We start from the raw sequence: 11,276 nt of genomic DNA on the forward strand, positions 1-11,276 counted from the left end.
CATCGTTGCATACCAACGAGTTTAACCTTGCTCAGTCTCACTCAACTCAAATCATTATGGGTAAAAAAAAGAATTTCCAGAAGAGATAAAATTCTATCTATCGAACAAACAGTGTGGTGATTTGTGTTATTCTTTAATAATCATTCACACTAAAAAGATGTCATATTTTTTTAAGGTTTGAGCAAAATGGCAAAAGAAAAATAGAAAAGTTGCAGAGTTTACACAAACACGTTACATAAATATTTTGAGATGTTTCCATCAACTGTTTTCAATACAGCAAAAAAAAAATTTTTTTGTCAAGTTAATCCAGGTATGAATGAATAAATAAACGAACGAGTAAATTTAACAGCAAATAATCATGGCACTTTAAAACTTGACTACAACTACTACTACTATTAACAACGACTCATTCTAGTACTTAGCCGGCTGAGGAAAACATAACTAAATAGGAACAAAATCCTCCTCAACGTCAGTCTGTTCTGAGCTTCACCAATTAATGTCCCCCATGAAATTCCAGTTCCCTTTAAATACATCCTTATAAACTTGCTCCAAACTTTGTGGGATAACCTGGTTTTTTAGCCAAAAGCGAGATTCAACTACATTTTTCGTAGAGCATGTTATTTAATAGTCAAGCGATTGTCAGTTAAGTCATTCAGTCAAGCAATTGCTGAAAACTATTCTTAAACAATTAGCAGGAAAAACTTTTTGCACATCTTTCTCAACCTATCAAAGCATCGATGCTTCAGAGCCAAAAAACACCCCATGAATTGACTAATCTTCTTTTTAGATCATCACTGCATCCACCATATTTGCTAGTACTGCTACCAAGTAAGTGAAGCTATCCGCTTTTTTGATGTTGTTTATTCTTAAGATCACTTCTTTATCATATTTTATCCTAGTCTAATTGACTTACTCATCTTAATAGTAATTTGTGTACCTATTCTTGGACCATGAACTCTCAAAATATCTGAAAATCAAATAATGTGGATAATATCTTTGGTTCTAGACGTATTCCTCCCAGAAAATCAACCCACAAAAACCTCCCCCAGAAGATTCCACCGTGGGAAATTCTTCCCCGCAGATAATTATCCCAGATAATTTCCCCCACATTAAAGTGCAAGAATAAATACTGTAGGATATTCTACACCATTTACTCAGTGCATATTTTGGAATATAGGTGGAATATTCCAAGATCCCTTTTTCTTCATTCTGTTATATGTAATACATTCCCTTGGGCTGCTCAATTTTGCATGTGGGGGAGTTTTCAGAGGGAATTGTCTACGGGAGGAAATTTTTCGGGGAGACTTTTTGCGGGGACGGTAATTTTTTCGGACACAATATAAACCAAAGGATATTTTTTGGCAAATTTTGGAATATAGGTGGAATATTCCAAGATCCCTTTTTCTTCATTCTGTTATTTGTAATACATTCCCTTGGGCTGCTCAATTTTGTATGTGGGGGAGTTTTCCGAGGGAATTGTCTACGGGAGGAATTTTTTCGGGGAGACTTTTTGCGGGGACGGTAATTTTTTCGGACACAGTATAAACCAAAGGATTGAGTGGGTCTGATGGTTTAGACACTTTACAAATATTAATCTAAGTGAGAAAATTTGATAACGCGTCCTCTCCTCGTTCTGTTACAAACGGATATTCTCTTAAAAGTTAATATACGGCATCTTTTAGTCTAATATATACCATCATGCTAAATAATTTACTCCCCGTCGATATCAGACCAATGCCTATGCACTTAATACCTCCATCCTTATTACCTTTCTTATAAGGGAACCCGATTGAAGTTTTCCTGGAAGCACTTGTAAATCTTCCTTGACTTCGAAAATAATCAAAATATTTCTATTCTTTCTCCTACCGTTTCGTGCAATGAAAAAAAATATTTTCAAGGCATATTGCTCTTTACTATGGGGAACACTATAGCGTTGTCTCTGCCTTTATTACTGTTTAGCACATTTTCAAAATTTTCTGTCCAGCTCTCACTAACAATATCCTTATTGCTAATTGAAGCCCCATATCTATCTTTAACTGGGACAAGTCCAGACTGCCTTCTTCCTCTCTGACTATTGCAATTTGAAGATCTTATTATTATGCCGCCCGGCTGAATGTTCTAGATCCTTCACAATTTTACATATATCCTTGCTTCACTTTAAAATTACGTCATGCTTAAAAGTTTTCTTTACTTCTCTTGCTTTCCTCTTATTTTCGTAGAACATATCTCTCTAAGATATGTTCTGCTGCTCCGCTAACTTTATTCCTAAAAATTATTCTTTTCATCTTCTACATTATCAATTTTAAATTGACCAGTTTCATATCAAACTGCTCTTGAAAATATCCTCTTAAGTTCCCACGCTGAAGTCTATCAACTTTATAGCTATCTGAAAGATACTTTCTCTTCCTAAATTTTAGCTTTAAATATTGTATATATTTCTGTGGCTAATACCTATAACTTTTTGGTCATAAAGTGTGGCGCTGCACTCTTATAATTAACACCTTCGGATTCAGAGATTATGGTTCAGAGGCTTTCTTTTTCATCAATAGCCGTAATCCTTAAACTGTATGCGCCATCACTCCCACCTGTATGAATAAATTTTAAATCCCTTATTTTATGTGTTTCCTTGCCCAAACATCACCACATTCATCTTCAAGTTCAGTTCGAAACATCTGAATTCATCAACTAAAATGTAAATACGGTGACTGTTTTCTAGTGTTGTGACCTTTCATGTCGGACTTTTCATATTATTAATTAAAAAAAAACTTTCCGAAAAATAAGTGTTTCAAAGAAAAGTAAAGGCCATTTTAGACTTAAGCTCAGCAGATTTTAAGTTTTTCCCTGTTTCTTGTGGAGCTCCCCAGGGCTCCGTCTTAGGACCCCTGTTGTATTTAGTGTATGTTGACAGTATGCGGTTTTATATTCCTGGTGCGTCTATGACATCTTTCGCCGACGATACAGCAAAGGTTGTGGCAGCGAAGAGTCTTGAAGAATTGGTCCAGAAAGCAAACAGAGCTCTGCAAGGGTTGAGTGACTTTGTAGACATTAGCTTACTTAGCAATAACACAGCAAAGAGTAACTGTATTCCGTATAGTCAGACTGGTGTATCTTCAAATCTTTCCAGTAAGATAGCAATAAATGGTGCTGCACTAAAGGGGGTTGAGGAAGTGCGCTAGCTAGGATTCTTTCTCGACCAGAACCTCAACTGGCGAAGACACGGTGATGTGGTTGCGCGTAAGGTAGCCCTTAGCTTTTCGATTTTAAGACGTTTTCAACATTTTTTGCCTTCTCATATTTCAGTTCTTTTATACCATTCTTTGATTGCGCCGTATATAAATTATGGATGTATGATTTGGGCTAGTAATTTTAAGTGCAATTTTAAACGGGTGCAGATTCACCAAAATAAAGCAGTGAGATTAATTGGTAAATATGATACATGAGTTTTAAGTACAGAGTCGATTTTTAGGAAACTTAGGATTTTGAATGTAGGTCAGATTTGAGATTATCAGATTGGTATTTTTGTGTTTCAGAGTTTGAATGGTTTAGCGCCTGATGTTTTTAGTAATTTTTTTCATTTTAACTCATTTTATCATGGATATGCTACGAGAAATGCTGGAGACTTAGTAAGTGAGCCAAGAAGTACGGCTCGTTCCAGCCATGTGGCAAGGTACTCGAGTCCGGTGGTCTGGAATACTTTTCCAGACTTAATTCGGGAAGCGGAAAGTGTCCCGCAATTTAAAAACCGGTTAAAGAAGCATCTCCTTGCGGGCGGTTGGTGAGTGTGGGGCTGGAAGACGAGAGAGGACAAATTAAGTTTTTTTTTTGTTCTTTTATAAATATATTCGTTTTATTATATTATTTTTTTATCATTTTTTTATTTTCATTTTTATTATTACTTTGTTTTCTCATAATTTATTAGTAAGTAATTATTATTATTATCTCTTTTTTTTATTGTTCTTTATTTGTGTTTATTTCAGTGATGATTTGGTTCGTTTTATAATTTATTAAATGTGTACTGGTTGCGTTTTTCAAGCATGTATGTGCTTTATTTGTAACCGGTCGTAAAGCCAGCATGAATTATTTTTAGCAAAGTTTTTGAATCTTGAACCTTGAAAAAAAGATACAAATACATTTTAAAATTCGAACTCAAAACGACCAGAAATTACAATGAAAGAATAAATGAAACCCAAAACAAACAGAAATTAAATAAACAATCATAGCAAAAACATACAACAAGTAATAATATAAATAAATAAATAGATCTTAAAGCGAGTAATGCTTAGATTGAATATGAAAATCAAGCTTAAAACGAAAAAAATATTATAAATGAAATAAGTATAAATGAAACTTAAAACGAACAGAAATTAAATAAACAATCAATGCAAACAATCATACGATATATATTAATCTAAATTAATAAATAAAACTTAAAACGAGTGAAACTTAAATTGAATATGCAAATCAAGCTTGAAACGAACAAAAATCACCAAAGACAAGAGTTTAGGTATGACCTCCTTCTCTCATTAATTGTTGAAAGATCCATCAGTTCAAGAATTTATTTCACTGTAACTGTGTTTTTTTTTTTCAATGCTGTAAGAACTGGAAAAGAAAATATTTGTAATATAATTCGTTTTGAGTTAAGCGCCAATGACGCAGTAGGCTTTTGGTTTTTATTTACAGTTAGGAAAGGAGGCAGTATCCAAACACTTGTTTGTAGGAAAACTATGTTTGTCTTTAAAAACTTCAAAAAGAGCTAATAAATTAAACTGAATATTTGATGTATAATGATATTAATTGCTGAAAGCTCATCGGTTCAAAGTGTTACTATTATTTTAAGGTTTATTTTCAATATTAAGTACAAAAGATAATATTTGTCATAAAATTGGTTTTCAGTGAAGCGCCAATGACGCAGTGGGTTTTAGACTTTTACAGTGAAAGAAGGAGGTCATGCCCAAACTTTTGTTTTATTCATTTATTAAAGAATAAATAAAACCCAAAACAAACAGAAATTAAATAAACAATCATAGCAAAAACATACAAAAAGTAATAATATAAATGAATAAATAGATCATAAAGCGAGTAATGCTTAGATTGAATATAAAATCAAGCTTAAAACGAAAACAAATACTTTCCTATTGAAGTATAAATGAAACTTAAAACGAACAGAAATTAAATAAACAATCAATGCAAACAAACATAGAATAGATATTAGTGTAAATTAATAAATAAAACTTAAAACGAGTGAAACTTAAATTGAATATGCAAATCAAGCTTGAATAGAACAAAAACCACCACAAACAAGAGTTGGGGTATGACCTCCTTCTCTCACGGTAAAAGCCTAAAACCTACTGCATCATTGGTGCTTTACTGAAAACCAATTTTAGAACAAATATTTTCTTTTGTACTTAATATTGAAGATAAACATTAAAATTATATTAACACTTTGAACTGATGAGCTTTCAGCAATTAATATCATTATACATCAAATATTCAGTTTAATTTATTAGCTCATTTTAAAGTTGTTAAAGACGAATATAGTTTCCCTACAAACAAGTGTTTGGATACTGCCTCCTTTCCTAACTGAAAATAAAAACCAAAAGCCTACTGCGTCATTGGCGCTTAGCTGAAAATGGATTATATTACAATTATTTTCTTTTCCAATTCTTACACCATTGAAAATAAAAATAAAATTACAATGAAATAATTTCTTAAACTGATGAATATTTCAACAATTAATAGGAAAATATTTTTTTTCCGTTTTAAGCTTGATTTTCATATTCAATCTAAGTATTACTCGCTTTAAAATCTATTTATTCATTTATATTATTGCTTGTTATATGTTTTTGCTATGATTGTTTATTTAATTTCTGTTCGTTTTGGGTTTCATTTATTCTTTAATAGTAATTTCAGGTCGTTTTGAGTTTGAATTTTAAAAGGTATTTTTATCTGCTGAGCTTCAGTTTAAAATGGCCTTTACTTTTCTTTGCAAAACTGATTTTTCGGAACTTTTTTTAAATAATCTTTTGTTCGTTTTTTATTGCAAAAAAATTAAGGTTTTTGAAAATACCTGATTTAAAAATAAAACTTAAAAAAAAAAATCTAATATTCATCGAAGTATCAAAACTGAAATCAAAGTAACAATATCAAAGTGAAAAAATGGGTTTGTGTCAACTTCGGAGTTTTTATTATCTGAAGTTTGAACTATTTTTAACAAAATTGCTATCTCAAAATTTTTATCGGATGGGTTTGGGGAAACGGGGCGTGGGGGGGGGGACTAGATCAAACTTCGGTATCTTTTGACTCTTTAAAACTGACCTAGACCTTTCTATTTTCAATCAAATGAGCCCTCTCTGAAGTTTTTACGTGTATCCCTTCTATAAGAACCATAGATATCCCAAGAGTATAACTTACAACGCCTTTCCCTGGCACCTGGGGGGTGTGTCGACCTGGAGTTTTAATATCTGATGGTTGAACTATTTTTAACAAAAGGGTGACCGGAATTTTTTATCGGATGGGTTTATCCATCCGATACACCCAAAAGCGTTGAGGGCGGAAGGGGCTAGTAGTCCTCCAAACTTTTTTCACTCTGAGAAAATGAGCTAGAACTTTTAATTTCCATTCAAATGAACCCTCTCTAAAGTTTATACGAGCATACCTTCCATAAGAACCATATATGCCTCCAGAGCAATACTTACAACGCCTGCCCCGGGCCGGGGGGGGGGCGCGTCGACACAGGAATTTTTCTTATCTGACCTTTGAACTATTTTTAACGAAATGATCATACGTAAAGGAGTTTTTATTATATGATCTTTGAACTATTTTTAACTAAATGGCAACCTAAAATTTTTATCAGATGTATTTGGGGGAAAAGGGCTTGGAGGGGCCTGTTGCCCTCTGATCACTTTCGACTCTTAAAAAGGGCATTAGAACTCTCGCTTTCCAATCGAATGTGCCCTCTTTCAAGTTTATATGACGACCCTTTCTATATGAAGTGCCTCTGGGAAAAAAATAAATGGAGTGTGGGGGAAGTCTAGCTGCCCTCCAATCACTTTTGACTCTTAAAAAGTGAATTACAACTTTCAATTTCCAATCAAATGAGCCCTCTAGGAAGTTTATACGAGTATCCCTTCCATAACAACCATATATGTCCCAAGGGCATAACTTACAACGCCTACCCCCGGGTCCTGGGGGGCTTTGCCGACACCAGAGTTTATTGTTATCAGAACTTTGAACTATTTTTAACAGAATGTTTATCTCAAAAATTTTTATCTGATGCATTTAGGGCGTGGAGGACGGGGGGGGGGTTGCCCTCCGATCTCTTTTGACTATTAAAAAGTGAACAAGAAGTTTCAATTTCCAACCAAATGAGCCCTCTCCAAAGTTTACATGAACATCCCTTCCATAAGAACTATATATGCCCCTAGAGAATTACTCATAACGCCTGCCTCCGGGCCTTGGTGGGTTCTGTCGACACAGGAATTTTCCTTGTCTGACCTTTGAACTATTTTTAATGAAATGGCTACTATAAAATTTTATCGGATAGGCAGGGTGTGTGTGGGGGGGGGGGGGCCTAGTCGCCCTCGGATATCCTTTAACTCTTAAAAAGTAAACTAGAACTTTCAATTTCCGATCAAATGAGCCCCCTCTGAAGTTTATACGAGCATCCCTTTCATAAGAACCATATACGCCCCCAAGACAACACCTACAACACCAATCCCCCGGGCTCTGGGCTCTGGGGGGCGTTTTTGTTATCTAATTTTTGAACAAGTTCCAAAACACTGGCTATCTCAAAATTTGTAGCGGACGGGTTTGGGGAAAAAGAGCGTGGGGGGGGGGATAGTTTAACTCTCTTGACTCTTAAAAAGTGAACTAGAACTTTCAATTTCCAATCAAATGAGCCCTCTATGAAGTTTATACGAGCATCCCTTTCAGAAGAACCATATATGCCCTTAGGGCATAACTTAGAACACCTTCCCCTTTGCCCTGAGAGGTTCTATTGACACCGAATTTTTTCTTATCCGAACTTTTAACTATTTAAAAAAAAAATGTCTGTCTCAAAATTTTCATCAAAAGGGTTTTGGAAAAGATGGCGTGGGGGTGGGAGGGGGGTATTCTAGCTGCCCTCGGATATCTTTTGACTATTAAAAAGTGAGCTCGAACTTTCAATATTCAATCAAATGAACCCTCTTTGAAGTTTATACGAGCATCCCTTTCATACGAACAATATATTCCCCAGGGCATAAATTACAACGCCTGCCCCCGGGCCCTGGGGGGTTGTGACGACACCTAAGTTTTTTATCTGACTTTTGAGCAATTTTTAACTTAATGGCTATCTCAAAATTTTTATTGGATGCATTTGGAGAAAAAGGGGCGTGGGGGGGCTAGCTGCCCTTCAATCTCTTTTGACTCTAAAAAACTGAACTAGAACTTTCAATTTCCAATCAAATGAGCCATCTCTGAATTTTTTTTTACGAGCATCTCTTCAATAAGAACCATATATTCCCCCAGTGCATAACTTACAACACCTGCCCTCGGGCCCTGGGGGGCTCTGTTGACCCCTGAGTTTTTCTTATATGGTCTTTGAACTATTTAAAAAAAAAGCTATCTCAAAGCTCTTATCGGATGGGTTTGAGGAAAAAAAGGCGTGGAGGGGGAGGGGGGCTAGGAAGCCTCCAATCTCATTTGACTCTTAAAAAGTGAACTATAACTTTCAATTTCCAATCAAATGAGCCCTCTCTGAAGTTAATACGAGCATCCCTTCCATAAGACCCATATATGCCCCCAGGGCATAACTTATAACGCCTGCCCCCGGGCCCTGGTGGGTTGTGTCGACACCGGAATTTTTGTTAAATGATCTTCGAACTATTTTTAACAAAATAGCTATCTTAAAATATTTATTGGATACATCTGGGAAAAAAGGGTTGGGGGGAGCTGGTTACCCTCCAATATCTTTTGACGCTTAAAAAGTGAACTAGAACTTTTAATTTCCAATCAAATGAGCCCTCTCTGAAGTTCGTACGAGCATTCCTTCCATTAAAACCATATATGCCCCCAGGGCATAACTTATAACCTTTGCCCCTGAAGACTGTGGGGGGGAGTGTCCTGCTCAAACATATATTTCCAGAACTTTCAACTACCTTGAACAAAATGGCTATATCAAAATTTTGATTGGATGTGTTTGAGGAAATGGTGGGCGTGGAAGGGGTGTCAGTTGCCACAGAATGACTTTCGACTATTAAAAAGGGAACTAGCCATTTAAATTTCCAATCTAATGAGCCCTTTCTGAAGTTTCTACGAAAACGTTGTCTATACAAAACCTTATATGCCCCCAGGGCTTCACTTACAACCCTTGCCCTGAGGGCTGTGGGGGAGTTGTCATCCTCAAAGACCTTATTTACAGAACTTAAAACTAGGTTTAATAAAATGGCTATCTCAAAATTTGGATTGGATGTGTTTGGGGGAAAAATTGGGCGTGAGAGGGGGGTTAGTTGCCCTCCATTCACTTTCGACTATTAAAAAGAGCAATAGCCCTTTGAATTTTCAATCGAATGAGTCTTCTTTGAAGTTTCTACGACAACGCTTTCTTCAAAAACCTTATATGTCCCCAGGGCATAACTTAAAACCCTTGCCCTTAGGGTTGTGGGGGAGTGTCCTCCTAAAAAACATATTTTCTATTTCGAAATCAACTACGCTGAATAAAATGGCTATCTCAAATTTTACTTTTGTTGGCTTTGGGGAAAGGATGGACGTTGGGGGGAGGGGGGCTAGATGCCCTCCAATCGCTTTTGACTATTAAAAAGAGCACTAGCCCTTTGAATTTCCAATCGAATGAGCCTTTTTTGAAGTTTCTACGACAACACCTTCTATAAAACCTTATTTGTCCCCAGGGCATAACTTAAAACCCTTGCCCTGAGGGTTGTTGGGAGGTCCTCCTCAAAAACATATTTTCTATCTGGAGTTCAAATACGCTGAACAAAATGGCTATCTCAAAATTTTGATTGGATGTGTTTGGGGGAATGATGGGCGTCGGGGGGGGGGGGCTAGGTGCCCTCCAATCGCTTTCGACTATTAAAAATGGCTCTAGCCCTTTGAATTTCCAATCCAATGGGTCTGTTTTGAAGTTTTTACGACAACGCGTTCTATAAAAACCTTATGTGCCCCCGGGGCATAACTTAAAACCCTTGCCTTGAGGGTTGTGGGGGAGTGTCCTCCTAAAAAACATTTTATTTATGTGGAAATCAACCATGCTGAACAAAATGGCTATCTCAAAATTTTGTTTGGATGTGTTTGGGGGAATGATGGGCGTGGGGGGGACTAGTTGCCCTCCAATCACTTTTGACTATTAAATAGGGCACTAGAACTCTCGATTTCCAATCGAATGAGCCACTTTTGAAGTTTCTACGACGACCCCTTCCATATGAAGTGCCTCTGGAAAAAAAATAATAAGTAAATAAATAATAATAAAGCATTGGAGCCGTATGGCCTTTACTAAAGGCAACGCTATAGCGTTGCCTCTGATTTAATTCACTAAAACTCCGGTCTCAAGAATAGTGGTGAATCCCATTAATGCAGGTCAGGCACTAATTACTTCTGGTCAACTCCACGCTAAGTGCTTAAGCTGGCTTGCAGCTGGACGGCAAGAGGCCTCCGAAACCATCAGCTGAGTGAAGGCCTTGTGCAAGCCTTGATCCATCTTAGTCATTACATGGTTTCCAACACTTGGAGATGTACTTCTATCAACAAGAGTCGACGTCCAGCAGAAGCAATCTTAGGTTTAATACCTCTGAATTATTATAAATTTATGCCTGTAACCATTGCACAAAAATATCACGTTTGTGGTTAGGCAAGCTAGTGACAGGTCCATCCTCGAGTCAATATCTGGCCGCAAAGGCAAGATTTTTCTTCCAGGAATAGGAACGGAGGTCGTGGAAGATGGTTTTATTTGGATATTGCCTCAAGGCCGTAAACAGGGGGGAGGGGTTTAGGATGTTAGAACCCCCCCTCCCCCAATTCTTTTCAAACTCGTAAAAACGTAAAAAAAAATTAATGTAAACAAAGTTTTGATGCGTTTTTAAATATTTTTTGGTAATCCCCGAAAAAAATCCTTTTATAACCCCTCCCCCCAACCCAAAAAATATCTTAGATACGACCCTGTGTTAGCTATATAGCAACACGTTGATTATGAAACAAACACCTGAGTAAAGCAATTGTTACCTAAGATGAAGTTATTGTAACTCTGTGCATCAGGCCCTTGGTTTTTTACCAAAACAAGAATT

This window comes from Artemia sp. Qi Xiang Cuo, chromosome 5, assembly GCF_049724085.1.
Source record: "Artemia sp. Qi Xiang Cuo chromosome 5, ASM4972408v1, whole genome shotgun sequence".
NCBI classification, from domain to species: Eukaryota; Metazoa; Arthropoda; class Branchiopoda; order Anostraca; family Artemiidae; genus Artemia; species Artemia sp. Qi Xiang Cuo.